General features: G+C 36.9%; 1 long non-coding RNA gene across 2 annotated transcripts in view; it reads left to right on the forward strand.

Annotated features, from left to right (window-relative positions):
- Positions 1 to 12,084, forward strand: part of LOC134585567 (uncharacterized) — a 106,476-nt gene extending 94,392 nt beyond the window's left edge. Inside the window, exons 1-3 of one of the 2 annotated variants that reach the window (XR_010086530.1) lie at positions 6,105 to 6,143; positions 9,392 to 9,450; positions 10,068 to 12,084. This is a non-coding gene — a long non-coding RNA (uncharacterized LOC134585567). Of the gene's footprint in view, positions 1 to 6,104; positions 6,144 to 9,391; positions 9,451 to 10,067 lie in introns of those variants that run through there. The other variant, XR_010086529.1, reaches the window with a different exon arrangement.
- The last annotated feature ends 15,259 nt before the right edge of the window (positions 12,085 to 27,343 follow it).

Raw genomic sequence — 27,343 nt, forward strand, 5'->3', positions numbered from 1 at the left:
CCATAGACTTCATCCACCCCCTCCCCATAGACTTCATCCCCACCCTCCCCATAGACTTCATCCCCCCCCTCCCCATAGACTTCATCCCCCCCTCCCCATAGACTTCATCCCCCCCCTCCCCATAGACTTCATCCCCCCCTCCCCATAGACTTCATCCCCCCCTCCCCATAGACTTCATCCCCCCCCTCCCCATAGACTTCATCCCCCCCCTCCCCATAGACTTAATCCCCCCCCCTCCCCATAGACTTCATCCCCCCCCCTCCCCATAGACTTCATCCCCCCCCCTCCCCATAGACTTCACCCCCCCCTCCCCATAGACTTCACCCCCCCCTCCCCATAGACTTCACCCCCCCCTCCCCATAGACTTCATTCCCCCCCCTCCCCATATACTTCATCCCCCCCTCCCCATAGACTTCATCCCCCTCCCCATATTCTTCTCTCCCATACTGTCCTCCCCTTGTCCCATAATTACTTACCTGTCTTGCAGCGTTGGCCGGCAGCACAGGGCGCACCGCGGTAGTGGAACTTGAATTTCATGTTCCGGTTTCCGGCGGGACTGAAAGGAAGTGCGCACTCAGCTTGTGCACACTTCCTTTCAGTCCCGCCGGAAACCGGAACATGAAATTCAAGTTCCACTACCGCGGTGCGCCCTGTGCTGCCGGCCAACGCTGCAAGACAGGTAAGTAAAGCTTCATATTCGCTCCATAAGACGCACAGACATTTCCCCTCACTTTTGAGGGGAAAAAAAGTGCGTCTTATGGAGCGAAAAATACGGTATATAGATAGATATAAAATATATGTTTATGAATTAGAGAGTCGGGCACTCTACCTTTAAATGTATCAGTTAAATTGACCCCGGTGTTGCACAGCGTAGATAGATAAGCAGGTAAATGAAGAGAGCACTCCAGAGGATTTTTCAACAAATGAGTGTTAGATTTTATATATATATTTTATATGAAAAAAAAAGTGTGCCATCCCTATAAGTCATTGTGCCATGGTAGTGTTTGTGTGTGTGTGTGTGTGTGTGTGTGTATGTATGTATGTATGTATGTATATATATATATATATATATATATATATATATAATAAAAAAGAAAATGTCTTCTCCTATATTATATATATTTGGGAGTCTAGCCAACTCCTTTGTTTTGCACCCCTCCCTGTCACAGGTGTCTCATCCCACGACCCTATTTAGCCTTGTACTGCAGAGAGCCCCAGACACAAACACTACCGTGGCACAAGTAAGTAGCTCATGAAGCAGACACTAGGCTGTTAGAGTAGGACCTGCCAACAATGGGGTACATTGACTTTGTGGCAGGCTTATGCAATGTATGATCATATAATGTAACTAAACCCCCATTATTGTTTGCCTAGATTAGGAGTTTTTTTTTTTTTAAAAACTAACAAAATCTGTCAGCACCGAAGTTGCTGTTTAGTGGATAAGGAAGTACGCTGGATTTTCTTTTTTATTGTATAAATTGGCTCCCAGCAACCGCCTATTTATGCCCGTTCAGGTGAGTGCAGCCAGCCCCCTGTTTACCGTGGCACAGTGACTTATGGGGCCGGCATACATTTTTTTTCGAGGCTGCTTTGCATTCCCAGTCCAGCCCTGAGGCTACATCTCTAAGGGAATGGATACAAAACGTTGAGTCCATACGGATTTTGGAAGAAATAAAGCACTCCCTAAGCCTTAAATACTCACTGTACATAGATATTTGTCAACCTTGGCTGCGATTCTTAATGAACTATTCTCAAAACTAACGAGCAGTGCCAGCAAGTTCCCCCCACCTCCATAAATGTCAACTTGTCCCTGCTCTAGTGTGATTTACCGGAATGAAACCTGTTATTCTCACCTGTATACTGGATCGCTTGTATACCTTCTATTCCATAATGCTGACTGCTTTTTCAGACATGCGTTGAGATGTTTAACTTGTTATAATGTCTTTTCATTTGCAAATCTTGCCAATAAAGAATAATAAAAAACAATTATGACAATGTTTGCCCTCAAATTGCAAAATCTTCACACGTTTAAATTCAATCTAAACTTACTAAACTCTGCAATTTAAAAAATAATAATAATAATAAACATTTGCTGGGAGCATTGTTCTAAACTGATTTATGTAAAGACATTTTTTGTGGCACCCCTGTTTAATTTGTTATGTGACTAAATTCCTATGTGTCACATCTTCTACATTACATGAATGTCGGTGCCAAATAAATAAACCTGTAAGAATAATACAGAACTAATCTATCCCGCCATGATTTAATATTAATGGCAGTAGTAATAGTTTTATAGCATTTTTCTCCCTTTGGGTCTCAAAGCACTTTATGGATATAAATGTAGGAAGACTGGAAAAGTCATAAAATGGATGTTGTAAATCTCTGACAGGCACATGTGAACTAGTTGAATGCTTGAGGGAAGAGGAATCTTTAGTGATGGGGATTCTCCGATTAAATGGGGCAGAGAATTTCATACTATGAAGGCAGCTCGGGTGAATATACATGAACCTGATTTTGCATGCACTCTGTGCACTGAAGGAAGCAATAAACCTTTTGACTGTAGGGAGCTAGATAGAATGTAGAGTGAAAGGGGCTCTTTCAGGTATTATGGACCCTGATTGTTTAAGGTTTTGAAGGTCAACAAGCCTATTTGAATTTATATATAGCATTTAACTTGCAGCCAGTACAATGAATGCAGAATAGAACTTATTCGGCTTGGTTGGGTTTGATTGGTTAGTATTCTGGCTGCTGCATTGTGTATCTGCTGTAGTTGATTGATTCAGATTTTTCTTTTTCTTATTTTTTTTTTTGAATGGCTGAAGCAGAATGTATTATTGAAATTCAAATGAGAGGAAACTGCAGATTAGGTTGGCAATATGTAATTCCGTCTATTTACCTCTGGAGAAAAAGCAAACATAATTATGACATAAACAATGTTTTCATGGCAAAACTCCCTCTCTCTCTCTCTCTAATTCGTTGTCCCATCTTCCTCCACCACTATTAGGCATCACATCCTTCATGTCCCATCACCATTAGGTAATAATCACCCCCTCTTCTCCCATCTCCTTTAGGTATTGCCGCTCCCAATAACATTAGGCATGACAGCTATTGGAGACACCTCTCTCCTCCATGACATGAGATATCAAACCTTACTTTACTGCCACCATTAAACATCTCCTCGTTCAGCTCATGCAACATCATTAGACATTGTTTCTTCATTACGTCAATTCTTCCCCTTAATATTCCAGACTGTAACCAAGCCCCTGATCCTGTAAGCTACAAAGAGCCCTAGAAAAGAAGACAACACATTTATTCTTCTCTGTTGGGGCATCCAAGCTCAGACTTCCCAATGTAAAGCTCACATCAGAAAACTGTTGTAGGAGCACACCGTATATGTCTGAAACCTATACTCAGGTAATTTTATACAACTGACGGAAGTAGCTTTAGTCACAAAAGAGAGAATTGTTGGGAATTTAAAGTGAAGAAAGAAATGGGACAATATAAAGAAGACAGAGAATAAGTGGTGGTCAAAACAGAGAATGACTTGTAATATACAAGGGGGTATCAAACTGGATTTTAGCTTAAGCTTGTAAAACTCCTTGTGCTAGTGCTGAATGTGTAAAACAAAAAGGGTAAAAATTTAACTTTCGCCGATTTTGTCTATGGCAGTAAAAGTTCTTGAATTCACCCTGATCTCAGGACATATGGTATATTGCTGCATAGTTTTAACAAAATGGCAGCATATTTTATATTGGCTGGTACAATAGTAACATAAAATGCCAAACAATGATCTTTAATAGAATTATATCATCTTAAATGGGCCAAGAGAAGTATATGTGTGCTCTTTGGGCTGCACATTGTATACTGTACAAGAGATAAGAGGGAAACAGAGAGGCAAGATACATGCCAGTCTTCACTGTTATGGAAATAAGGCACTGACTCGAAGTTCTGTCAACCAGCTGTTAAATGCTGGGCTACTATGAATAAATCAAACAGTCCCAGGGTGTGTTCTTGTCATGTACATTTATAAGTATTCTAGTACAAAGAAACAATCTTTATCACAGTCATACCCTACAGTTTGCATAGGAAGAAAATATACACTATGGAAAGTAGAGGGTGTGATTGTTAAAAGGAAATATTTATATGCTGATAAAATCACAAACTATCAAAGTAACAATATTTCCAGGTGCAAAATTAGATCAGATCAGGTATTATTTCCATATGCTATTTGCTAACTTTGGCAAAAATACATGTCAATTGACATATAAAAGGTAACATCTCTTTACAGTAGGTAGTTGCTTGCTTTGTTGAGATATGGGTGTTTGGTTCTATATAAAACATTAAATACAAGAAAAGAAAACATAAGTTTATCATCTCTTTACACTCCAGTGACTTTGCCCCAAATGGTTAGTAAATCAAAATAATCAGATGAATGGCACATTTGTGATGGTTTAACTTACTATCTCATGCCTCGTAAATGTGCCACAGTGCGACATTTTTTGTGCATGCAACTTTATCTGCCACAGACAACGAAAACCATAAGGCTTAGAAAATATCCTCTGTGAACGCACACTTTTAAGAATGCACAATTTTTATTAGAATTTGTGAGCAATCTCAATACTTTATAATAAAGATCATAATAAAACATAACAGAAAACTGTTACCCTAAAATATGTTGTTTTCATTTAGGAGCAAAACATGTCAGTTTAGGTATGCTGTCCAGATAAATCTTTACTGTTCAAACTACTCTTCAGTTAGTGTAAATATGATGTAATGAACAGAACTCTCCAAATTCAATGACAAATGCTAGGGGGTGTTAGCGCATGCTATGTTTTTCTTCAATAAAACCCTACGGGAGAGAGACATGAATGCCATATCCTGTGCTTGCCATTAAAAGCAGCCAAGTTAATGCCTTCTCACCTCAGCATGTCTACACCTGCTCTACATGCCCGAAATCTGAATGCAGCTCCGTAAAACCATTATAAATGGAAGACAAGACCACCAAAATATGTGCCCACAAACATAGGGAACACCACTCACACACATAAATCACACATACACACATTATAGGGAGCACGTACAACATATTTTAAATACATATTAACTCACATAATTTCCCACTGCTACAACAGATGTTACAAACAAACAGCAAAACAAACCACTGCACCCATGCAACTCACAATATGCAGAGCCAATTATCTCTATCTCAAAGGGAACAGTTTTATAGGTCCCACCATACCTCTCCTCGCCTCCTCACCTCAATGGAAAGGAAAATAAGACAAGTGCAGAACATTTAAGGGAACACTATAGTATTAGGAACTATATTCATAACATTGTAGTGTGCCTCTGTCGCTCCCCCATCATGAAAAGGTTAAAAACCCTTTCTTTCACTTACCTGATTCCAGCACGGAGTTCCTTTGATACTGGCTTCGCCTATTTCTTCCGAGTTGTTACTGCAATGGGGGCACCATAGGAAAGCAATGAATCATGCTTTCCAATGGGGATTTTCAAGACACGGGATGTCCTAATGCAAAGTGTGTCACAGAGTTAAGCTCCGTGTGAATCGAAGAAAGGCTCTAAAGTGTAAGACAGCCACTAGAAGCAGTCTTAACCCTGCAATGTAAACATTACAGTTTGACAAAAACTGCAATGGTTTACATTGCAGAGTTAAGAGGACCGGACACTGCACACAGACCACTTCAATAAGATCAAGTGTTCTGGGTGCCTATAGTGTTCATTTAAGTACCTACCTTGTATTCTGTATTGAATTAGAATGCACTTTGACTTAAAAGCCTCAAATTCCCAGCTAAAGATGTAAAAGTGATGCATTGTGTGGAGATAATACCTCCTACTCTTAGCAGGAAACTCATTCTTCAAACAAATTGTAAAAAGCAAGCTGTTTTTTTATATTGATATTATAGTGAATATACTTTAATTCTCCATTCACATCTTTCTGTAATGTTTACCATTCTATATTACCATTCTATTCTACTTTTCTGATGATTTCACCCTAAAAATCACTTGTCTATTTGTGAGTATTAACCTGTGTCACAGCCCTTAAAACCTTTCACATCACCTGTTTCAACCTTGAACACTTCTCTACAGAAACCTATAGGCCACCAATAAGACTATGAAAATGTCAGGTATGTATTTTACGTGTGCATGCATAACTACATCCAATTAATGCCCCTTAAGGCCAGTGACAACCACTGATGGTATTCAGAATACTGTCAGTTTACTTTATGACAAGAGTTTGTAGTGGAGGCAGTTAAAGTTAATACAAATAAAATATACACATTATATTGCATTAAGAGAAGAAGAGAAAGACAACAAATATTTAAGCCAAACTGCGTCAACATTTGTGTAAGATATTTCCAAGGAATTACATAGTTACTAAATTTAACTAAAGCCCATTAAAAAAGAACGACAATTAGTAACATGATAGCTTTTTACTTGCAGTAATGCATTTTCATATGTAGGTGGGATTTTTCATAAAATAGAAAGAAATATACCCCCCAACAAATTATAGTATTCAATATGACAAATATATAGTGTGACTTGACTAGCAGTGAATCCTATTCTCATATTTTAGAGCATTTAGACCTACTTTACAATACATGGACTTCAATTCCCATTGAAGGTGGCACTACCCTATGTCTCTGAAATCATAGAAGCCATGGCAACCTGAAGCTGAGGCATATGATTGTCTGTTAGCTAGTGTTTCAAGCAGAGCTGAACATTTACTAGATAGTCAGGGCTAAAGTCTATAGCTATTTGTGTTGAAGCAGGTAGTGCAATGGTGGGTGTTGTACTGGTAGATGTTGTGGAGACAGTAGGTTAAGAGGAAGGGTGTGCTCAGGCAGCTGGTGTAGAGGAACCTGGCACAGGTGGTAAAGAGCATGACGTTCCTGATATGGTTGCACTTACACACCTCTGTCTATTGGCATTCTTGCACTCCCTGCCAGTGATTATCTGGATTTTCATGAGAGGCCTTAGAGATACCTAAGGCAAATGCATACTTCAGGGGATTATTTTTTTCAAGTGGAGTCCTACCTCATATATGTTTTAGGTGTCTCTAAGTCAATTCATGAATGTTAGTGTACACATGAAATAAGGTTGGTACTAAATCCAGTGTACAGTGTGAGCTCCACATTGTAAATGCTATGCCTTTCCTCCCACTGTATTCAATGTTGGTTCACTTTCTATGTTCTCCTCTGTTTCACCAGTCTAAGCAAAATGTCCAGCTCTTCTGGATAACGTCTTCTTAGCCCCCTCTTTAGTCTTGATTGGTCCTTGTCAGTTTCACTCTGTTTAAAAGGGGGAATTTGGTTGCCCCGATACTGTTATAATTTGAGTGGATTATGAGTGACCATTCCTTCACTGCTCCTCTTTTAGTGTCTCAACCATATCTTTTGAAGTGCACAGAGAGATATTATCATTTATAGAACAGTAAATCACATGAGGTTACAAAATCAAGAAAGGAATTGGCTTTTCATTATAAAGAATGGTCAGAAACATTATAATTAGAAAAAGGCACCGTTGAGCAACTATGATAACATTATTCAAATATACACTTTCATTACAAACAAGTATCTGGTGGTGTTAGGCAACAGAACTGTTCAAAGTGCACAAGGGAGTAGAGAAAGTAAAAAGAAAAATTACCACTCCTAATAACTTGATAAATATAGACTGAATTATTGGATTTTTTTTGAAGGTTCAAAGAAAAGTTTGTTAAACATAGCATGGTAATGTGCCCATTGGAAACCATAAATATGCTTTTTCTTTGCCCAATCACACTTGCTAGTGGTAAAATTAATTGAAATACTTTCTATCATGTTTTACATGCATTGCTCCATTTCTGTCAACTATTATAGCCAAGACGTGGTTTTTAATCCAAATTATTTTATTGTTGGCAATGTAAGATGCCTGATGTTTTTAATTCCATAAATGTAGTGTGTTTTATTTTATTTTGTTCAAGAAAGCGTTTAAATAAAATAAAAAAATGGTATAATCAATACATAATATAGAGTATATTGAAAATTCAAGAATAAGCATGTAACTGATTATTAAGCACTAATTTGTCTTTCTAAACCCTATTTTATCATTATAATAAATAGACCTTTAGGTAAATTAGCATTCTTCTTTGACTTTATTAAGAGTTGAACATGAATATGGAGGCAACCTTTGAGCTATATTCAGTCAACAGTACAAATGTGCTCATGCATCCTTAGCATCATTCTACAAGGAAGAATGGTTATCATTTAACATAATTTCTCAAAGGACAATATCACAAAACTTAGGGAGGAAAATGAAAGCTGTGATGCCCGTTGTCACTTATTTTAGGTGGCACGCATTTCAGTCAAACAATAGGGAAGACTTATCAAAGTATTCTGTTCTAAATTATGGTGCAAACAGGTAAAAGGGGAGAAGTCACAGATGGAATGTACCTGCTGGGTCCATCAGTTTCCATGGTGATTGTCCATTTTCTTTTTAGAACTTTCGAAAACTTTTACGACATAACACTGGAACAAATCTCCCATGATACGATTAATCTGATTAACCCCTTAAGGACACATGACATGTGTGACATGTCATGATTCCCTTTTATTCCAGAAGCTTGGTCCTTAAGGGGTTAAAGACATTTGTTTATAAAGAGCAATTGGGACTTTTGGTAAATAACATGCACATACATTTAGATGTATTCTGAACAGTGTTAATTTTGGTAGTGTTAATTTTTCATTTTAGCTTTAGTCATAGTCTTTTGACTAAAAAGCCATTTTAGCTTTAGTTATATTTTAGTGATCTGAATTTATTTAGTTTGAGTCTAGTTTTAGTCAACTAAAATCTAATGGGTTTAGTTATAACCTCTATCTGTCTCTTTTGCCCCTTCCCCAGTCCCTCTGTGTCTCTTTGTGTCCTCCCAGCCCCTCTAGCTGTCTCTCTCCCAAGCCCTGGTCTGTCTCACAAAGACACAAAGGCAGTGTTAATTTTGGCGGCAAATCTCCAATTAGTTTTAGTCCTAGTCTTTTGACTAAAAAGCCATTTTAGTTTTAGTCTTATTTTAGTCATCTGAATTATTTTAGTTTTTATCTAGTTTTAGTCGACTAAATCTCAAAATGTTTAGTCGACTACAATTTTACTAAACCTGTTAGTCGACAAAATTAACACTGATTCTGAATAGGGACATTACACATAGTTATATTGTTAATATCTACTAAGACACATAACTAACTGTAACACACAAAGAACAAATGATTTATGAAACAAACTCTTACTTTTACACATTAAATTTTTTTAACTATTACACATATTTAAACATGTAATAAATTCAAAAGGAATTGTTTAAACATGAGTTGTTAAAGTAATCCTTTGCATTTCTTTCTCCATACAGGTACCTGGCTAATGTGAACTCTTGGGGATTCATCAGAGTGTTCTGTGGAATCCTAGTGGGTTGGTCTTATCTTTGTAGTGTTTATCTGAATTCTTTTTGTTTTAGTCTAGTTTTAGTCGACTAAATCTCCAGTAGGTTTTAAAATCTAATGGGTTTAGTTAAAGCCTCTATCTGTCTCCCCCTCTGTGTCTCTTTGTGTCCTCCCAGCCCCTCTAGGTGTCTCTCTCTCAAGCCCTGGTCTGTCTCTTTCCCCCCTTTCACCATTGCACAAAGGCAGTGTTAATTTTGGCATCAACTTTCAATTTAGTTTTAGTCATAGTATTTTGACTTAAAAGCCATTTTAGTTTTAGTCGCATTTTAGTCATCTGAATTGTTTTAGTTTTAGTCGACTAAATCTCAAAAAATTAAGTCAACTAAAATCTTACTAAAATTGTTAGTCAACAAAATGAATACTGATTCTGAATAGGGACATTACACATAGTTATATCTTTAACATCTACTAAGACACACAACTAACTGTAACACACAAAGAACAAATGATTTATGAAACAAACTCTTACTTTTACACATTAACATTTTTTAACTATTACACATATTTGAACATGTAATAAATTTAAAAGGAATTGTTTAAACATGAGTTGTTAAATTAACCCTTTTCATTTCTTTCTCCATACAGGTACCTGGTTCATGTGAACTCTTGGGGATTCATCAGAGTGTTGCGTTAAAAATCCTAGTGGGCTGGTCTTATCTTTGTAGTGTTTATGTAACTTCAAATTAAGCTTACTTACATAGATGACAAAGTCCAAAAACTGACTAGTAATGTATCATTAATGGCAAAGGCACTTAATCAATTTCCATTTTATAGAAATTACAAAGCTGACAAGGTGCCTCTTATTTATTTTGATTTAATTTTGAAAACAACAGATAACATACGTTTGTTAAACTCAATCATGGAGTATCATTAATTAAAAAAATATAGAAGCATTTCTATGTATGCCATCATTTTGTTAACTGTAGAAAAAAGTATTCAGTTGGGCAGGGTGGATGCAGCATACCAAATATTGTTTTCATCATCAAAGTAAGTATACTCGAGTTTGTTCTAATTAATCACCTGTCAGATGCAAAGTGATTGTAACTAGATAAGTCATATAGTTTCAATTATAAAGATAATTGCACCCTTTTACATCCCGTTATTTTAAAGTGGAGCATAGCTGGGACACATTCATTAAACATGCACACTTAAAGGTCAGCTTTGTTGTTGACGAACAACCTCTAATATACTAAACACATCAGAAACCTGTAAAAAAAAAAATGAGGATGATATTTTATTGAAAAAATATGCATACAAAAATAGAAATAAAGGATACATCAACACATATTTCTCTAAAACATTGAGATCTGTCAAAATGACCTAGATATTTAGTTCAGCAATAAAAATGGCAGATGAAATTCATTGAGGGCCAACTATGAAGGAGTCCGAGACATCTAGCCAGAATTTAGTTAACAATAATCAATATTAGGAATGATTGTTCAAGCTAAGCTGAGAAGTTGGGCTATAATGATTGGAGTAAATGGGTCATTTTGTCATCCAGCTATTTTGCTAACTACTTTGATGGTCTCTTTTATCCAGGATTGTTTTGTTTGTTCACAAACATAATTGGTTTGAGTTTTCCATATAAATAGAGAAAAAATATAGACATGTGTTCTTATTCAACTTGACATGTTGTTACAACATTGACGTTTAAAAGATGTTACCCAACCCTTTGCTATACTTGTATGTCTTCATAATCCATATGTGATTATGGTTTCTTTATAGATTGGTTTGACTCTTGAAGTTTAGCTTTTTTATGTAATTTGGACCAAGATACTACACAGCAGAATAGCGAATGTTAAACTGACTTGACTCAGGTTTTGCCCACATGTTTTGAAAAAAGCTAAATCTCTTTTTGGTTTTCTACCTTACTGGGTGACTCACCCCATTACTATACTGGAAAACATTTGGAGAACATCTGAACATACATAACCCTCAATAAAATGTTATATGCAAAAGTACCACTTGAATAAATATTTTAATATCCTTTCATCAAACATGGCATCTAAAAATATTTGTTTATCACAAGCACACTTTAATATATTTTATGTTTAGCAGGTGCTTTTAGTTTACATCAGATTGTTGTATGATTCTTAATATAAAATTATCACGGAACCACGTATGTTACTTGTCCTTTTCCCTTATTAGAATGTAGAATTAGAGTTTCAACTGTGATATATAGACTAGACATCAAGCTTCTCTGATTTCATGTTCCCTCAGCATGGAAGCTTTGCGGTCATGTTCTTTTACCAGTAGACACATCTGTGTAACAGAGCTCAAATCACCATTGTGATGTTATAAAACAAATAGTCTATAAAGAGTTTCAAAACACAGCTTCTCAAGCTATGTAGAACACAACAGAGACATAAAAAAGCTAAATATATATATTTTTAACGTTGTTCTCCCACAATCCAAGTTCTTCATTTTAATGTGCACTTTTTCAGAATACGCAATATATCCAACATACCTAGACTAACCAAATACGCCCAATAAATTTTTATATGCATATCATTAAAGTTTGAAACCTTTTATTTCAACATTGGCCAACTGCCTTTATAAACCCGACCAAGTTCGACTGACATGAATACATATATAAACGGTAACATTTAATAGACTTTTTTTTTTTTTTCCAATGGTCATTCCAACTTATACTTAAAATATTTTTATTTATAGAGATCAAAACCATGCTATGTTTACACTGCTCAATTAGCTAACACTTATGGTTAAAAAAAAAAAAAGTAATAAAAAAATAAAATTAAAGAGATAAAGATATAAATTAAGGGGACATGTCTAAGAATTAATTTTTAAGTAATTTTGCTAATTGTCAACTGAAGCATTGATCTCACGTGCACTTGTCATTAAATAGTGTGAGCATTTTATTCTGAAATGCCTCTGTTTACAAATGAGACTGAAGAGCAAGGTTCTCATGGAAGATCAGCATATATATCGGGCTTTATTTCAGCTGCACATGATTAAAAGAACATTACCTGTGTCGTGAGAGTCACTGAATGAGCTATGCTAAATTGGTTGTTTTCTGTTATGTGATTAATTGTACATCTAAACCATATTTTAGTGTGCTTTGTTTTTCTGTCCCCAGTCATCTCATATTATTAAAGAGAAATTCTGCATATCTCTCCTGGAGTCCAATTAAGGATTTGCATCATGACTAGATTTTTCACTTTAATTACTGTATATAAAGTAGGTTTTGACTTATTTCCTTATTTATCAAACTATGCAGAAGAAGCAAAATTCATCAAATAAACAGATATCTGCAGCTATAATTGCAGCCAGCATTGTACATGTAGGAACAAAATATGAGGGGCCAAATTTCATTATGTAGAACGTAATAAGCATCTGAATAATTAAACTGTGTGTAAATCACTAGCATGGCAGTGGTAAGAATAGAAAACATACCTATGTTTGATCCCAAAAATCAGTTTGACTATACATTTTATTCTAAATGTTACTTTATCAGCAGAAAAGAAAAACTTGCTATATATATGGTGGGTGGGTAAGTTTCTATACATAGAACATCTCTATATTTGTCAACAAACCTAAATCACTCTTTTGCCATAGAAAAATACTGAATCCAGGATTTTCTATATTATATAACCACTTTATTATGTCCGGACCACAAGCATGGTAGAATACATACATTGTATAAAACGAGACACTGCCAACAATGTATTTTTTCATTAAAGCTTACATTTTTTTTTTATTCTTTTAATATGCAGAGCATCCACTTTGCCTCGAGAGTCTTGTTACACTTCGGATGATGTATATATTTTGGTAAAATAAACAATAAGTGCCCACGCATTATACCACCTATGCATATTTTCTAGTGTGCATTTGATGAGCCATCTAAAAATAAAAAGATGAATAATTTAACAACAAAATCATATCTTCAGCAGTCTGCTGCTGCTTAGTGCCAGCTGATATGTGTATTGTATTAACACAATGTATTAAATAACATACTTTGTTCTAAATATCTCGAGACTTCTTTAAAAATTAAATTATATACTGCAACCAGCCTATTTAGTTTCATAAGCAGATTTTTTTTACTAATTAAAATAAGTCAGTGCATAGTTTTTTTTTTTTTCAAGAAACCAGAAAGAGATATTATCCTACGCCCTGCTGTGATTTACAAGAATTCGTTGTGTTAAATCTTCTGGCCCACCCTGCTGTGCCCACAACTGGTTTCATTTAGAATACATGTAAATATTTTTTTAATAATCTAAGTCGAAGAATGTATCTATTGAATAGTTTTAACAGCCTGTGGGATGCGGGGGTGCATGCTAAGAACAATTTTGCCCAAGAAAGGCTTTTGCGTCTCTTGGGTTAATTTATTTTGACTAAAACAATGCAGGCCAATGGTTATATTATATTACCTGTGAAAAATGACGCTGGCTTTTATCTCCTAATGTTGTAAGCTATGATAGGAATTTAGACTTTAAACTAGTGATTATTTTATCTTGGGAAATTAAAAATACTCAAAAAATTAATTAAAACATAGAGTAATAGGGGAATTAATAAGTACTTTTAGATTAGTTAAGCACCTTAAATGACAATCTTGTTAAGGTGAATTAACAATACACTTTCAGAATTTACATTTTTAACTGACATCAAGCTTGTTAAAGACATTTTTGACTAGTCAGCTTATGTGAATTTAAGACTAACCTTATAAAATTAAAGCTAACTTGTCAAGTTGGTTATATCATCTAATTACATTATTACATTATTATTTAGTGGTGAAGGACGGAAAATATTTTTAATTCTATTTAGAATTTTTACTTTCAAGGACAATTTTCTTTCACTCACAGATATTTTCATATTTTTTATCCCCCTTTTTTCTTTTCTATTTTTTTTTCTTTCTTTTTTTTTTCTTCCATTAAGTCAATGCATAAAATATTTTTCTGGGATTGGACTTTACACAGCCTGCCACTCCTACAGAATCTCAATTCTCTCCTGCAAAAATAATGTTCCTCCCATTTATTGTTAAGAGAGTTTAACACCCAGACTGGATCATAATAACTTTATACAAGGGACTCACTTGTAACAGGAATGCAGACCACAGTTACATAATCATAAATTCCTGTACAGCTTCTTTAACCACAACTTGGATTCCTTGGCCAAAGGTGGTGCAGTACGTAGAGCTAAGCACATTCCATTCCATTAATATGCCTTGATCCTATGGTCTGGTATCTATTTCTGAGAGGGACTACAGCAGATGCACACTGGCTAACGTTTATTTTCCTGATAAAAAAAAATGCCCATAGATCGATATTTCAATTACTAGATTCCTGTAGAGAATTTTTTTTATACTAGCAGGGACTTTAATATTTCACTATATACATTGCACAGCAGTACTTCATGTAGGGGGATTTTACATTTTCCCCAAATTTTATACTCACAACAGACTGACTACTGGAGAGGTACTCTTCTTAGTTTTACATTTTTTTTTTCCGCTGTATGTAATCTCGATTGGAAAATCTTGATTTAATATTTCTGAATAAGCTTTTCAAATGATTTAATATTTTTGGATAAACTTTTAAAGTGACTTAATATTTAAACAAATATTTTAATATTTTTATAAATATTTGTACATATTTTTTATATCTGATATATTTTTAATATTTTGAAAATAACAAAACCACATTATAAAAGTTTATCCACAAATTTATTTTAAATCACTCAAAAAGCTTATAACAATAGCGTTTAATATATTATTATTCAGAACGATGAACAGATGGCTCACCGCATGACATGGTCAGACCACAGCCAAGTCAGTATGATGTCCTTGCTCTGATAATTTCTTTTTGGACTAACATTTAGTCCAAGACACTTAGGTGATACCTAAAATATATTTTTGTAAACTTAGTTACATACTTTGGCTAGCGTTCTCCTCATAGTTTTGGAAGCCCATGAGGAAGTCATGAGGGGCCACTTATTAACAGAGGCATTTGCAAACAACAATCTCAAAAAGAACTAATACACATGATCTCTGGATCCCAAAGGGAGAAACATACATGAATTATCAGATGGAAAATAAAAGTCTGCTTTTTTTCCTCCAGAAAAACAAACAAACAAACAAACAAACAAACAAACAAACAAACAAGCAAAATAAATCTTGGCATATTAATGTGGGGAAGGAGGAGGGTGGGGGCAGAAGAGCACAACAAAAGCTATATGCATCATATGCATTAAGGTCAAGGCACAAAATGTGTAATGGGAATAATGAACAATGTTTTCCACACATATTTGGTGGCCTTGTGAAGATGAAAATCTAGAAAATATTATCCCTTTCACAAGTAACCTCATGAGGAACTTGCAGAATCGATGTTATCTAAATTCATCATGATAAATATGAAAAAAAAAATAGTAGTGTCTCTGAGGGTCAAAATAACAACTGAATACCTAATGGAATTACCTGTCCTATGGTCCCCTCATACCACTTGCCCATATTGTGTGTATGAGTAGTTAATAATAATAATAAAGGGTTACCCACAATTACTGAAATGAATAAATATATATACATATATTGTTTTTTTCCTCATAGAAATATGTGTAAAATTATATTACATGGAAAAAATGTAAAGTTTCAACAAACTATCCTGACAGATGGTTAAGTGGCACAGAATACTGAAGAGGCTAAATATAATTCATATAATTCAAAAAAAGAATACTGAAGAGGGTAATTATTAAATATACTTGTCCAATTTGTAGAAGTAGTTTCTTGAATATAGGAACTCAGTGTAGCAATTATCTTATTTCAGATATTGGAGTGAGATATTAAATGCCACTAAATAAAATTCTTACCCACTCAAAGTCACAAAATGAAAGAAAAGCAGCATCAACAAATGTTACTCAGAATATTTTAATAGTGTAGATGAGATCAAAAATCAAATTGCATTGACAAATGCCAAAAATAGTTAATACCAACTGAAAGTAAAAAATCTACAAAACTGATTTGATTTTCACTGTGATGAGGATACAGATTATGGATAACGGATATCTGAGAAATTTAGCCTTGAGAAGACTATAGGATGGCGAGTACAGCATTACCAATACTACCTGTTGGAATAACAGATTTTATTTTAGACAAATTAATCCTTCATCCAATCAAAATTGATCAAATAATTATCATTCATTGAACATTAAGACGATCATTACCTCTGGATATTATTGATGAAGATACAGTATGGTGCATGGGTGTACTACTGACATTGTAATATCTAGAACTGTACTTGAGTTTCAAAAGTATACATTTTATAACTAAGGAAGAGTTGAGAGACAAGTTCTATGTTCACAGTATGGGTCAGGGGACTTGATCACGTGTCTTTAATCAAGCTTCAAACTACTGTCCACAGAGTGGAAGTAGGAGACTGGCGGTTACACTCAAACGTAAATATATTGGCAGATATATCCTATTTTGAGTACAACCTTTTTTGGGTGGGGGGGTGGGGGGGGGAGGGCAGGGGGATTGAGGATACATTTGCCCAACCTTAGTTATATCTCTCACATAGCATATTATAAAGCAAGAAAATACTGACTTTTTTTGTATCACAAAATAAAAACAATTTTTAGTACATTTTTTATAATTCTTAATTAATTTATTTATAAAAATAAACCCTAGTAAAATGTTTTCACTTGAAATATAATGTCTTCTTCCCTGAAATTGTCAATGCGTCATTTTTCTTTTTTTTTTTTTTTTTTCCTCTTCCACCATCCTACTTATCTTTTCTAAGCTAGCGGTAAGAAAGATGTCAACATTTCATATGTAGAGAGGATGATTATCTGAAATAGTATCTATAGAAAAAAAAAAATCTTCCTTCGTTCATCATCAGTGACCAAGCACAAATATACATTTTAAAATAGTCATTTGCATGTTTCAATCTGCTTGTGAAATATATTCCGATTTCATCCTTACTATCTTCATGTTTCACATAAATCATGCTAAATAGTATTTTCTGTTGACATTTCCTCCGCATCATTTATCAAATTTGTTGAAAGTACATAAAGATGTTTAAGCAAATTCAATCCAAGCCAATCAACTGGGTGTTTGTACCAGCATAACATACATAAAATATGTAGGAGTTATTTTCATTTTTTATGCAAGATGATACAATAATTTTGATGCACTTTGATAATTCTAGTAGAATTTGTATCTCCCAGAATGTCAGTAATTTGTTTGTTATGGTGCAACAAGTGGAAAAGAATTATTTGATGTTAAGTCTGTTGGTATCATGCAAATTAGCACTGAACAAAATATCCAAGAGTGCATTGAAAGGAGTCAATTACTAGAGGTTTTTTTTATGCCGCTAACACTCTTATGTTCTAAATACATATTTGTATTTAGAATGTTAGACTTTTCTTGGATTGTCTAACCCCACTTATGAATTAAAAATAAAATTCACCTTTTTTCCAGTAATGTATAAGTGTCCTCTATTTTAGATACATGCTGTGCATGTACAAAAATTATTGCACTATGTTCATAGAATTCTCTGTAAAAAATGTACAGTCATAACTTTCAGCGTCATGGCGAACACAGTTAGGTCTCCAAATAGAGAAGCATTGTAATACTTCTCTATAAAGAGACCTAACTGTGTTCGCAATTGCCACGATGCTGAATGTTAGGACTACACATTTTCTAGAGTCTTCAGTAGGAAGTGACTGGTACAATGCCACTAGAGACACACTGACTGGCAAATGTGAACTTTGCCATTTGTCACAAATGGTAACGCTTACAATTTTCAACATGCAAGTACAGCATCTAGGTACCAAGAACATTATATTAAGCTTAGTGGTTTTGGTGTTTAGAGTACCTCAGAGCACCCTAGAGTAACTTTAGCATTACTTGCCCAGAGCACTTTACAAAACTTGACATTTTTAAAAGAAAAGAGTGCGTGAGAGGAAAGATTGTAGAGGAAATCAAAAAATGCACACCCTGTGGGAAATAAACCAGTTCACAAACTGAAAGATAAATACAGTCAATCCACTGCATCACTGATTTGCAATACAACAGTCAGTCATTCTTATTTCACTTCCGTTCCAAGGTCCCCACAATAAAAACAAAGATTCTTTACCACATGATTGCATCCCGCCCTCTTACTTCAAAATACTATTAGGATAAATAGGTGGTACAACCTTTCGTAAAAATGTTGTTCCCTTAAAAATAAAACAATGTTTCTCAAAGGCAAACGTGCCAAAAGAGCTGAGAGTTCTGCACCTGACAAAATGTTTCAGTTCACCTTTGACTATGTGCTGCTACATCAGCCGTGACTCGAAGTTCTTGAACTTTATATCCTGTAATATTATATATTTTCAGTACCTGCATACAGTAGATCAACTTAGTGGTTTATATGTTAGACTCCAATTAAATGCAATACCCTATTAAATTGTTTTGCCAAGTTTGTCTTTGTAATTATTGCATTTTCTACAATAATTTGTAAAATAAAATAATATATATTTTTTTTAAGTTGATAGAAAATTCTCAAACAAATAGTTTGCATATTCATCTTGTCTGAATATCAAATAAAGTCTATAGACAGAGTTAAACTTATTGGAGTTCCCATGAGATTTGTGGAGTGCTGGATTTTGATCAGGGCCAGAGTAAGAGCCCATTGGGCCTGAGGCTGACAATTAGGATGGACCTAATTATAGAATCGTATCGACAGAAAACGCTAAAACAGTCATACCTCTCAATTGTCATGTATCTGGTGTAGATGGTGCTGGAAGCAACTCACACCATATCGCTTTAAGAAAACACATACCCTATGCTAATGTCTCGCATTCATCTTTCTTTTTTTTTTTTTTTTTTTTATTCTTTATTTTTTCGTGCTAGGTTTTACAATTTGGTCTGTAGAGCCACAACAGCACAACAAACCGATATAAACAAAACTGTTATACAACATCATGGCAAAGGAAATAAAAGCACAGTTTTATATAATATAATCATGCTTATACTGTAGGGTTATATTCATATAGCAGTCCTGCACATTGTTAGTAACGTTATGCAGGGAATAAGTGAGTGAGTGAGTGCTTCAGCTAGTGGTGGAGTGTCAGGAGATTCATAGTGGTACATAAATCGAACAAAAGATTTCATAACCACCTGTGTTTGTGGCACGCTTATCTAGGTTGCTGCTCTGTCATAGTAAGAAGTGGTAGGCTAGGTGTGCTATGGTCACCGATGGTGTGCTTCCCCGTTGAACCGTTGTTGCCTGTAACAAGTCGTAGTTACTTATGGTGTGGGAACCTTCTAAGGAGTGTAGTGGCAGGTTGATCTGGTGTTGTCACTGTGTGGTCCCTTATAATTAGCGTTGAGGGTTCCCTTATGACCTGACACCGTGGGTGTGCTTGATAGGCATGCTACATGGTTTGCAGACTGGTGAAATTCACTTGTGAGGGCACATTCTAGGTTAGTAGAGCGGGTTGCGTCTAACTATACCAGTATGTCGTCCCGCGTGCATGCAAGTGTAAGTGTGCGTACAGCCTGACTCTGGATGCCTATTGCACAAGTGGGTTATGATGGGTTAAACATTTTATGTTGAGATGGTGAAGCGTATCTCAGATGGGAGAGGGCCACCAAGCGTGTGAAACATTTTGTCTGGCTATAAGGTGCTAGTCTGGCAAGCTAGTGGGGGAGTATATGTAAAGATTATTTATGTCTTTGATAACAGGCTCTGCGTCTTAAACTAAACAAAAACTCAAACTGAATGCCATAATAACAACTAAAGAGAATGACACAGGTATAGTCTGTAAGTCTATATCAGCCAATACCACATGTGTGAGGCAAGCGGAATCTGGGTTTTCGTGTTGGCAGGCCGATTTTGTCAAGTCCTCCTTCATCCTCAGGTCTTGGTCGGGAGTCCGCAGTTGCGCTGATGTGGGTGAGAGTGTCACTCCAGCCTTGGTGTGGTGTGCAGGCCTGTGTCTCCTGGCATCCTTGGCCTTTTCTGGGGCCCGAGAGTTCTCCCTGTTTAGGAAGGTCGGAGGATCCGGCGGTCAGCCTTCTCTTGTGGTGCTTGTGTCTCCGTGCTTGTGGGCGTTGCTTTCGGGCTTTCGGCCTTGCAGTCGGCTGCCCGGGTGGACCAGGGGGAGTGTGGGTGGACTGGCTTGGTAGTTTTACGCCTAAGAGTTTCCCCCTCACCTCTCGCCACCTGCGGCTCCGGTTAGTCGCTGTCTGCATTTTAAGCCGGTCTGTTCGGGCTGCTAGTTGTTTCTCTCTCAGCGCTTCCCAGAAGAGGTTGAAAATCGCCTCCAGGCGCTGCGAGAGGTCTGGTTGTTGCTCGTGTGTCAGTAGCTTGCCCTGCTTGTTCTGCCTATCAGCCGCCATCTTGGGAGCGCCATGTGGAGTGCTGCAACTCTGTTGTTTGGGTTCACGCTTGTCTTGCGCTCCAGGCTGGCTGCCCCAGACTTGCAGTGAGGACCGGGATAACCCCCTCCGGTCAATGGGGGGGGGGAGGTATGCAATGAGTGTGCTGAGGGGTTCACTCGAGGCTTTGCCGTCGCGGAGAGCGGCCGCCTCTCTCTGGCTTGGTCCCGAGTAGGCCCCATTCGCTGTTGCGGGTTCCCTGGGAGGAAATGTCTCGTTCTTGGTATCAGTCGATTCCCCAGGGATTCCCTGTCGTCCCTCATGCTGTCCTGCTGGTGATTGCTCCGGTTTTCGAGGTATTTACCCCTGATTAGGTCGCTGTTTGTTAGGAGCTGATGCTCGTTGCGTCTTTCCAGCCCGGCGGTTAGGCGCCGCCCCCCCTCGCATTCATCTTTCAAGTAAATCTATACGCCCCATAACAGCAGTATCTGGTGAAGCAGGATTTCGGTGGGTGGGGTAAAAGGATGTTCCACTGACGTGAATCACGTAACCAAAACTGCCTAGAGGGGAAAATATACTCAAAAGAATCTGCCCGAGGAATTAGGTCAGCCTGGCGAGAATACATGTCAGGACAGGCTGCCTGCCAATCATGCAGGCTAGCCAACTAAAGGCATACTATGCAGACAGCACCCTGAGCTTGGCATAAATGTGTCTAATGACTTTCCAAGTTTTTTAAGGACTGTCACCTTGCACTCACTGGTCCTCTCCTCTCCTTACCCTTACTAGCAGTCAGAAGCTCATTTTACACAGTCTGGGGCAGAGAAAAGGTGTATGTAGTGAAAGGGAACATGCCACAGAGTTAGACTGAAGCAGCAAGAGCATTTGCATAGTACGCAAAGTCAGCTTTACCATAATTAATTTAATTGTCAACCAGTCCACACAAGTTTTGTTTCCCTACATCCACATGTGAATAGTGAAGCAATGGGCCTATTTCATGGGCATGGGCCTAGAGCTGCAGCTCCATCAGCCCCTATGTTAATCCGGCCATGATTGTGATTGGCTGGAGATACACAGAGCCAATTAAACTGAGGGAGTGGACCAACCTCCTAATTTTAAAGACATAAAATAAATGCACACATACACACAGAACCTGACCTATTCTTTTCACTGCTGCCTCTTTTATTAACTTATTTAACGGTGCATAGTGCTTGCAAGTGACATTATTAAACATCTCTTCAAATGAAAGTCTTAAAACCCTTTTGTGGAAATAAAAGTGTGATGTGTCTGATCCAGCCTTGTGATAGTAAAGTGCTCCTATCTGTCCAATAACAATTTAGCATAGAACCCATGTAGAGATAAACAAATAGACTTACCTCTTTAATTCAACATCTGTGCCAATAACAACTAATCTAATTTTTACCTTACATTTTTATGAGCTGTAATTGCAAAACAACATTTTTTGCCATGTGGTGAAACTAGCTTATTGAACTCAAGCCATGGGAGGGATAATTATACTGGTCCATTTTGGTAAGATTTCCATAATGAAGTTCTTTGTATTTACTCTTAGATAGATGTTTGAATATTTCTAGAATATTGTAAACATTGCATGTGACAGCGGAATTGAATCATAGGCAGAAGCTCTGGATTAATGGAAGCCCCAAACCTGGGAAATGCATGTTCTTCAGTTTGATTCTGTAAACATTATTCTTATCTATTGATATTAAGAAAATGAGAATACAAAATAAATTATTACACAACACGGGTTCTCTAATCTATTATTTTAGTTTTAGATGCTTGCAGATCCCTGGTGTGTAAGGATATTTTTATCCTTTATCTTTGAGAATGAGTTAAGGCAGCAATTTGAAATAGTATTTGAAATAATGAATATTTAGTATTTAAACAGATATATCTGGATTAGGTTATATTTCTAATTTTTAAACGTAATACATCACAGGGACATTTTAGTTGTTGAAATAAAAGATTGTAGAATTTGCAATAGCAAACTGGGCAAATATAGTTAGCAGCAATTTGGAGATTAAAATTTGGATGATAATCACTGTATCACATTTAAATTGAATTGAGCAGACAAAACTCCGAATTGAAGCAAATTAATATTTTTAAAATATTTGTGACTCCTGCCATATTGGTGCTTATTCAGTAGTTCTTTGTGTACGGGAGAGTCTGACCCAGCATGCTTTGCTACTTGTCTATGGACCAAGCGCAGTCACAATGTGAACGTTTTGAAAGTACTGCTTAAGACAGTAACTTGCAAAGAACCACTTGTTACTTATACCTCTCACAAATAACAATGGATAGCTGTAGCAAATGGCAGGACATAGCTTTTCTTGATGTTACGAAGAAAAAAAAAACGTAGTTGGCTGTTATCTCACAGTTCTCCTTGGTTCATTGCTCGTATGTTTATGCCTTACCTTCCTTTACCTCTACTGAGTGGGGTACATCTCTCCAGAGCCTATTTGATGGAGATGTTTTCTTTCTGCACTGGCCACAAACCTGTGATGATAAATAAAAAGACATAGACCAACACAAACATCATTCATGAAAATAGCTGCAAATATACACATTACTTTGATTTTACCTAGAATAATGCATGTGTAAAAATATTACAGGGACACTCTGGATCCCTGTAGCTTTATGTGTGCAGAGTGTGTCTTTTTTCATTTTACAAATAGGGTCGTTTTTTTAAAAAAAATTGACACTTTTATACATTAACCTGGTTACACCCCCTTGTTTTCACAGACAAGAGGTCCTGTTACTTCCTGATTTGGTTAGCTCAGTGGAGCTAAACTCAAGAGACAGCAATTGCTCAGAGCACCTGCTTTGCAAAGACGCCTCATTGAGCTGCATTGAGAAGTCTCTGATTGGACAGCCACAGAAAGTCTGGGCAGGGTTAGTAGGGGAAGGCTTGCAAAGGTAGCAGACAAGACATCTGCAGATTTTGTAAGTGGTTTTTATGTATACATCAAGTAAAAAAAAGATATAATTAAATGCATGCATGTTTTCTTTTGGGTCACATGTTCTAACAGGGATTTTATTTATTTTATTGGTGGAGTGTCCCTTTAAGTATTTTATGAAGAATATCATATTGTAAATGATAGTTTCCCTTTAAGTCAGTGGAACTCTGTAGACAAACCAAAAAAGCAAAATTGCCAATATCACTTTTTCAAATTGATAATAAACATCTCTGCAATCTTATTATCTACTTCCTCTAATAGATTATATTCAGCATTGAAAATGACTCTAAAATGCTTTTAATAATATAGTGACTGTTAAAATGAACTCGGAGATGTTCAGACTGCATTTCTCATTTCAGTAAATCCATTGATGTAAAATGTACTAATTCTGTTGATGACTATGCAGGACAATAAAAATAATCTGCTAGAGTATATTGATGGAAACAATGAACTAAATGACATCCACAGTTAATTTTAATACCCCAAGCATGTTTTGTTAATGTGTTGCATTTATTAGTTTAAAATGTGCAATTGTCAACTTGACCTTGAAAAGTGGATGATGGAAAATTTAAAGCCACGTAATGCTGACTCAAGTAAATCCCATTGCTTCTAAACTTGCATTGATATTAAATGCTTTCAATTAAAATTTACTAGGGAGGAGCCAGAGAGGATTTTTTTCTACTTTAGGTAAATGTTACAAATTCAAATGCTAATTCTGTTTTCTCACAAAACCTGTAACATATATTGTGCATAGGAAGACAGCCACTAGAGGCTGGATTAACCCTGCAATGCAAACATAGCAGTTTCTCTAAAACTGCTATGTTTACATCTGAAGGGTTAAAACTAGAGGGACCTGGCACCCAGACCACTTCATTGAGCTGAAGTGGTCTGGGTGACTATAGTGTCCCTTTAAATGACTAACTCATAAATTGAAGTCTAATCTACAATGAAATGTCATCCTGATTAGTTAGCAGCAGAATACAAAAACGTATTTAACCCCTTAAGGACACATGACATGTGTGACATGTCATGATTCCCTTTTATTCCAGAAGTTTGGTTCTTAAGGGGTTAAACTGTGTGCATTCAAGGACAGGTGGCATTGTTTACTGAAATGAATATCCACATATCTTTTGAGAGTACTCACTAAAACAGGAATAGTAGAATTTTTACGAGGAATCTGAACATTTTAGGTCACACCAGTCAAGTTGCATAAATAAGTAAAATAGTCTATTTTACATGTAACAGACTGCTATATTTTACTGTTTTTACTTTAAGTTTTGAGATATTGCCCTTTGCCCTTTGCCCTGTCTTGTGAGGAGGAGGGGCTTGGATGGAAGGAAGAAGAGGACAGGGGAGAAGCCCTGTTCTCTGAGTCTGCCATAAAGAAAGTGTGTTCCTACCTGTTTCAATGGTCTATTACTTCTGGGACAGTGAGATAATAACAGGGGAAGGCTAATGCACTGCAACTACAAGAAGTTGGAGATGGTCAACTGCTCGGCTAGGAGAATTAGAAGACTTTCATTTTATGTTCACTTCCTGCAGATTCTGGGACTTTCTGCAGGAGTGTGAATGAGCTCTTGCATCCTGCCAGCAGAAGGAAGAGAAAGGATTGCCATTGCTGTTCTGCTGCTGTCCTACATTCTGCTGGATCTCTCTGGAAATATCTGCAGTTATAGAAGTCACTCAAAGGTACTGTCTCTAGAGATTGCTTCAGGATTCTCCCTTATAACTAACTGTACCTGGGTAGCGCTACCTACACCTAAGGGCCCCAACGTTGCGCACAGAATTTACCTGCAGGTACCTAGAAGTTTAACACTTCAGATGTAGTTATTAATGTTATTAAGAGAAGTTTGTTGTCTGCATTCCTGCTGCTAAAGACTCTTGTGACTGTGTTTAACATTAGCCAGGAACTGCACTGTTATATGTGGCTGTTATATGTGTATCTCTTTAACCACAATACAGTGTGTATTTCCATGTCTGTACTGATGTAATGTCTCTGAGTTATCAAGTGGAGATACTTATCTACTCAGTGGGGTGGGTTCCCCATAAATAGAAGTTGCACTTAGTGGAGGCAGTGCGTCAGAACAAGATGTCCCGATCTCCCAACTATAGCATAGGCTCAGGATCCCTGTCAGCGACAGAAGATGGTGTAACTGCTGCTAGCTACGGCTTGTTGCCAGGAGCAGGGCAAAAAAGGGTTAAAGCTGGAGGCACTGCTGAGATGGATCGGGACTGCGAAATTGTAAAAATAATCCAATGTCTCAGCCCCAAAGAAGTCAGGGACTGGGCCAGGAAGAAATTAATTCCCCCAAATCAAGTTGTAGCTGTGTGTAACATGCCTCTTAACTTGGAGAGGAAATGTTTTGATGATGCCATTCGACAGATCCCAGGGTTACAGGAATTCCGCCTTATACAGACACAGAAGGATGAGAAGGCCGGACTTGCTGTTGCTACAGTGAAGAGTCATAGGCCACTAAATAAAAAAGATTGTCCTAAGTATTTACAGTTGCCAAAGACTCAGCTCCCTGTGAGTCCTTTAATTTCTGCTCAAGATGAGCCAGAAGATGAAAGTGACCCCAACGATGGGGACAGTGACCACATATTTAGTATTCCTCCTAGGAGAATAATTATGACTGATTCTGAAGGAGAAAGCAGCGATGAACACACACAACAGTGTCTGAAACTGCCCAAAAGAAGCAGGGCCCATAGGAAGCTTCCTAGTGTTCCCACAAGTCAAAAGACCGAGGAGAGCCTCTCCCTAACCGAAGTCTTAACTCAGTTATCTAAAAGTGTGGTCCAAGCATCTAATGAGCATAATTACACGAGACTTAAAGCTTTCTCTGGAGTTATGCCCGTGCCAACCGGGGAAAAAGGATTTGCTCTGTGGAGACGTAATGTAACCCAGGCACTAAAAGAGTGGACCTGCACTGAAGAGTCCAAGCGACTGAGGTTGATCGAAGGCCTGAGATCTTCTGCACTAGAATTAATAAAGTGTCACTTACTACGCTTCCCGAATTCTCCTGCTGACGATCTTTTAAAGGTGTTAGACCATACTTATGGTGAGGAAAGTGAAGAGGAAGAGCTCCGGTTACAATATGCTGCCACGGTTCAACAGGAGAAGGAATCCCTCACTTCCTATCTCATTAGATTAGAGTTAATGCCAGGAAAGTTGTTTGGGAATAATGTTATCACATCAGATATGTTTGATGAATATAGAAGGAGACAAGTTCTAAGAGGAACTCTACCAAATGATCCTGTAGCTACAGCTTTGGTCAACCTTCTACGTGCTAAGGGGTTGTTGGATTATGCTGAAACAATGAAAGAAGCCAAAATAATACATAAACAATTTGGCCATATCCTAAAGCATCATGATGGCATAAAGAAATCATCATTACCTGAAAATCATACAGCACCTAAAACTAACTTACCAACAGCCGTGTTAAACAGGGAGGAGACAAGGGAACAAGGAAGCGCTAAAAAAAGTTCTCAGATCTCTCCTCAGCCAGGGAAGAAAGGAGAATTTAAATGTTTTAGCTGCTGGAAAGCAGGACATGCCGCAAGCAAATGTCCCTTGAAGA

This window comes from Pelobates fuscus, chromosome 2 (assembly GCF_036172605.1).
Source record: "Pelobates fuscus isolate aPelFus1 chromosome 2, aPelFus1.pri, whole genome shotgun sequence".
Lineage (NCBI taxonomy): Eukaryota > Metazoa > Chordata > Amphibia > Anura > Pelobatidae > Pelobates > Pelobates fuscus.